The sequence below is a fragment of the Gadus morhua genome, unplaced genomic scaffold (genome assembly GCF_902167405.1).
Source record: "Gadus morhua unplaced genomic scaffold, gadMor3.0, whole genome shotgun sequence".
Lineage (NCBI taxonomy): Eukaryota > Metazoa > Chordata > Actinopteri > Gadiformes > Gadidae > Gadus > Gadus morhua.
This window is the reverse complement of record NW_021964051.1, coordinates 34892-40474: the sequence shown is the minus strand read 5'-3', so window position 1 is coordinate 40474 and position 5583 is coordinate 34892. Positions and strand designations below refer to the sequence as shown.

The following is a 5583-nucleotide window of genomic DNA, read 5'->3' as shown; positions in this document are numbered from 1 at the left end:
GTGAGACTGACCGACAGAGAGGCCAGACACGAGTTAACGTTGGGCGAGGTTCTCGGGTATACCATAAACTGAAAGAAAAAGAAGACTGCAAATCGGATGCCGACTTGCCATGGCCGTGTTGCTCTTGAAATTGTAAGTACCCTTGGGTGAACTTTGTCCTCTTTATTATGGCTTCTTGATGTGCATAGTCTCTGTAAAAATGCATTTGCTCGAGTGTATTGTTGTGAGCCCTGTATGTTTCTAGCTTGCTTGCTGGGGTGTTAGCGTACTCTCTACCAAACACGTTTGTTTCATGGTTGTTTGCTGTTCGTCGGTCTCGTCCCCCAGACAGAGGTTAAACCCCCGAATGTTCCAGGTTCTTGTTTATTTAGATCACTAGGGCGCTATTCGAATGCCTCCAATTTTTCTAAGAGTGTAGCCTATATCATGTGATATGTCCGGCTGGCCATATAATACAGTACCCTGCACGAGAGCTGCTAGTTAGCACATATTCGTTGGTAACAGAACTGTTACGATACGTGAACCTCCATTATAGCTTTAGCCATGCTATACCTTTGGTGTAGCTCCCCGCCTGTAAACATGTTTGTAAAAAAAATCTTAGTTACAAGCGTTGGCAAACAGCATTGTTATGAGGCTTGAGGCTTGCTGACCGAAGACGGCTCAGCCTGCCTGCCCCGGTACAGCCACCAACCACATCCGAACTTGTGCGGGTCCAAGTGTCACGAGGAAATCCAGAGAACCCTCAAGATGATGTTCCATAATAGACTTAAGGCAAAAAACAAATCATGAAGAACTGTGACTTGCATTTCTTTCAATATCCAAAATAAATATTTTTCTAACCAAATTGTGTATTATTGAACAAATGAAAGAAAGGTGGTGTAAACATGTTATTTAAAAAGATTCAAACATTTTAAAAACGTATACAATTATCTTTATTTACAATGCTTATTTACAGGCATTTACACGTACATGTGTCCCTAATCTTCCAGACACAACATCTGCCTTTGACAACTCCCCTGCGGGGACTAGCGACAGTATACCGTCTCGATCTCTGAATCTATTTCCCTATAATTCCGTACACAAGTGACGTACTTGAGCAGATGTATAAATGTACGATTGTTGCGCAAATTGTTCATGCTATTATAACAGACTTCGATCAGCCTGTTACATTAATGTTCACAGGTCTTCGTGTGACTAGTTGGCCGATAATGCAGAGAAGACGTGGAATGGATCTGACAGCATTTATTCCCCTTCCAAACTGTAACATAGGACAACAGGGTATATCACACGCGGGCAGTTGGAGATAACGCTGACATCCCCCCTTTCCAAACTGCCGAACGAGAGCACAAAATAATAGAAGACAATACTGTGATCGTATAGTGTGTATCAAGTATAATAAATGAAAATAAAAATACATGAATAATTATAAATTAAATACTGACAGATCTTTAAATATTATTAACACACATACCTGTAACATAGGACAACAGGGTATATCACACGCGGGCAGTTGGAGATAACGCTGACATCCCTACGACAGCATAATTAGCCCGTTTGCTCCTACTTGAATACCTTTCATTCAATTCAGATCTTATTACACTCATTTGCATATTTGCCGATCCGCGAACAGCGGAACCCATAGTAAACATTCATACACCATGAAAAATATATACTGTATGTGTCATGAAAACAATGAGACAACGGCTAAAACAAAACATTTATGATGTAGGACTCATAAACCCAACTTACCCCCTTTCCAAACTGCCGAACGAGAGGAAGTCTGGGCGTGTGCGACCCCAATTAGCGCCCCATCGGAACCAACAATAAATGACAAGTGGAACTAAATAAATAATGTACCATGTTACAGGTCAAACATTTGGGGAAATTCACTATAAATATGTAAATATTTATATATAAATATATAAACTACACTATAAAACTGTTACACTATCGTTATGTATTATGTTGGCCAACACTCTCACACTGATCGTTCTGTTCAACGACCAAAGGTAAAACAATTCTAATCCAGGACATAACATCTCCCCGTCAACTATAAAAAAAATATGGGTTATACACCCTTTCAAAATGTATGACCTTGTAGGCTATACACTTTATGAACATCTACCTCGGACATGGCTCCACGGATTCGCCGGCTTCTTTGAAAACAAATGCACATGGCTAGCGTAGAAGTGGAAGGGGAAGGGTCGTCAACGAGTTGTTACGACAGTGTTGTAAAATATCTCCTCAGAAGCTGTATGGGGAGCTTAATGCGAGCGCAAACCAAGAAACCAGCGAAGAAGTTGCCAAAGTTGCATAGTTACCCTTTAATTAAAAGTATTTAACTATTATCCTCAAAATGTTCACATGTAGGCCTATCTAAAGTAACATCTTTAAAAACTCCACTTTTTATGTGCTCAGAAACAGACCTGTTTTCAACTTGGTGACAATGCATTTTCCAGCTAATACAGGTTTTTTAATTGTTTATTTAGCTTGAAAAGTAAGATGATTTTCCTCACCCACGGAGAAATACTTAATCCTCTAGTTTATTACAAACATTGATATAATGCATTATAATGTGCAGATGAAACCGGTGTGTGCACAGAAAGCCACCAGGGGGTGCTAACGCACTTCCCCTTTTGACCTATGACTAGATAAAATAGGCCAGCCCTTTTTGCAAGACAGCTTTTTCTATTTCCTCTTCTGTTTAATTTTTTAAATTCGTGCCTATGGTGCGACCTGGCAACACTGTCCCTTAAAGGCAACCATATTACATCTAAACTTCTGTCCTATTTTAGTTAAGGAGACAAATTGTCATTGATTACTAAATTAAAGAATATAAGACAACATGCAGTTGAGTTTATTTTTTACTTCAAAGACTGTTTCATTCTCAGCTTATATTGTAGCTCATTATATAATACTAATATGTTTTTCATTGAAGAAACTAGCTTGCTGTGGTGATGTGGAGGTGGATTATTATGATCAATGGATCTAACGTTACTATTTTAATGTCCACAGAGAAAGTTCATCAGAAGAGGATCCAACTGTACTAGATCCTGACAGCACTCCTCCGGCGCTGTAATAAGAAACCACACCAACTCAGGAAGTCATGAGACCATGAATAAACTCACCTCCATTGAGTGATCTTCTGGTGTTTCTTTCCTATTCACGGGACTATTGGGGCTAAACGAACAAGGCTTATTCTCACCATTAGGCCTTTTGTGCGGGCACGTACACAGGGGCAAGGCAGGATTAGCACCCTAAGCAACACTTGGAACTCAAGCTCATAAGAGAGTATATAAGACAACACGTATTTGAGTTGATTTCGCCTCAAAGACTGTTTCATTCTCACCTTATTGTAGCGCATCATAAAATACTAAAATGGCCAATTTGCAACCCAAGCAACACTGGGTACTGATACCAAGAGTTGCAAAAATAACAGAATGAAAATTGATTTGTAATACTTTGTCATTTATTTGACATCTCAGAAAAAACATGTTGTAACATTAAAGGAAATTTAAAAAGTCATATTTCTGTAGTGCATTTTACCACATTTACGTTTGTTGACACTTGAAACGTCATCAAATCAAAACTCAATTGATGGCCCTTTCTTGTAAATACACTGGCGGTACTCTGTCATGTCCACTAGGAGCCAGCCCTGCTCCTTGGTTCTTTATCGAGGGCATTGAGTCAACGTGCAAATTACCTCACATGGATATGACAGAGGCACGGGGTTGAACGTTAACATCATTCAGTACTATGTGGAGTCTGGGGGAAGATCCTTACACATTACGACATCATACATGCGAGATACGCATAGTTACAGATCATTTTCATTGTTCTATTTGCACAAGGTTCAGAGTTAGTGACTAAAAACTAACTAAATTAAAAAAACTAAAAAAAAAAAACTAACCAAAAAAAAACTAACCAAAACTGCCGTTTTGGTTACTGAAAAACCATAAACAATATAAACCAAAGCTATAGTTTCGTTTGAAGTACATTTAGGCTCTACCTAGTTCATTCTAGTTGACGATCGACCATGAAAGCACTAGGCCTATATTTTGTCCACTCGTTGCATTTTGATTGGAACGTCTGAAGACGTTAAATGTGGGTCCCGCCAACGCGTTCTTTTTGACGTGGTCCATTTGGTCGAATCGAGCCGTACTTTCCCAGATGGTTTAGTCCCCAATGGCATTCCATAACTGGACAACATGTTGGGTGGGTTGAATCCTCGCTCGATGTACTTGTCAATAAATCAGCATTCACTGTGGAGGGAATACTGAAATTAATAACCTGACTAATTAATAACCAGGGGGGGGGGGGGGGGGGGGGTCTTTCTGGCAGCCAGAAATAGGCCTAAAAGAGAGAGCAAGAAAGAGGTGAGTTTATGAAACTAACATATCTTTTTTCATTTGCATTGTTGGATACTTTTTCGAACATATCTGATCTGAACATATTTTCATTTTATTGAACTCACCCCAATATGTAAACTTTTAAATCATACCGATTCTTAAATGTATCTAGATTATTTATATTTTAAAAAAGGAGGACATCCTGAAGACTCAGTAGAGGGAAGCAGGAGGTCTTAAAGCAGGTAAACAACAGTCAGCCAGAAAACAGGCCCTGATAGATGCAATGCTATAGGCCTATACTCTGTAATAAATTATGAATTAAAGAAGCACTTTAAAGATGAGATGATATTTTTTTTCAATTTCGATCCTAGTGACGTCCCTGGCACAAGAATGATCTTTCTAAATTAAGTTTCTTAATCTTGCTTATTTAATCTGCTATTTTTTGTATTTCATCCCTTTGAGTACGTTTAGTTAAAAAATTATAGATCCTTATCCATTGTTCAAGTGCAGATACATACAATCAGAAGGCAGATCTATGCTTCTCCAACGTCGTAGGAATGGTCCACCTGCCAGCTTGTCCCCCTTAGGTCCAGTCGCTCAGCGGGTTGTCTTCGTGAGTGTTCGGAAGTGTAAATGCTGGACTATGGCGTCACATTAGTGCCATAATTCACTAATGTGATAAAAGATGCATTCGGGCGTATTACATTATTCCACACGCGTAGATATTTATGGCAAGCCGAGTGTGCCACAATTCGACTTCAATTAAACGCGTTCTGAAACGCCAGCACGCGTGCCCAGAACGCGTTCCGGCGTTTCAGCGCGCGCGCCCAGCGTTTCAGCGCGCGCGCCCAGAACGCGTTCTGGCATTTCAGCGCGCGCGCCAAGAACGCGTTCCTATGGCAAGCCGAGTGTGCCACAATTCGACTTCAATTAAACGCGTTCTGAAACGCCAGCACGCGTGCCCAGAACGCGTTCCGGCGTTTCAGCGCGCGCGCCCAGCGTTTCAGTATGGCAAGCCGAGTGTGCCACAATTCGACTTGTGGCAAAACAACCTCTTGCGCGCGCAAATTACCTCTGCGCGCGCAAAACAGCCTCTCGCGCGCGCAAATTACCTCAGCGCGCGCGAGAGGCTGTTTTGCGCGCGCTGAGGTAATTTGCGCGCGCGAGAGGCTGTTTTGCGCGCGCAGAGATCATTTGCGCGCTCGCAGTTAATATCTACGCGTGTGGAATAATG

General features: G+C 41.0%; 2 long non-coding RNA genes across 2 annotated transcripts; both read right to left on the bottom strand.

Moving 5' to 3' along the window:
* Positions 1–1218: 1218 nt before the first annotated feature.
* Positions 1219–1884, bottom strand: LOC115538951 (uncharacterized). Its single transcript, XR_003975617.1, has 3 exons — positions 1750–1884; positions 1472–1531; positions 1219–1258 (listed from the first exon to the last, which is right to left on the bottom strand). It is a non-coding gene; the product is annotated as an uncharacterized LOC115538951 (long non-coding RNA).
* Positions 1885–4062: 2178 nt separating this feature from the next.
* On the bottom strand, positions 4063–5099 carry LOC115538953 (uncharacterized). Its single transcript, XR_003975619.1, has 2 exons — positions 4868–5099; positions 4063–4262 (listed from the first exon to the last, which is right to left on the bottom strand). It is a non-coding gene; the product is annotated as an uncharacterized LOC115538953 (long non-coding RNA).
* Positions 5100–5583: the final 484 nt, after the last annotated feature.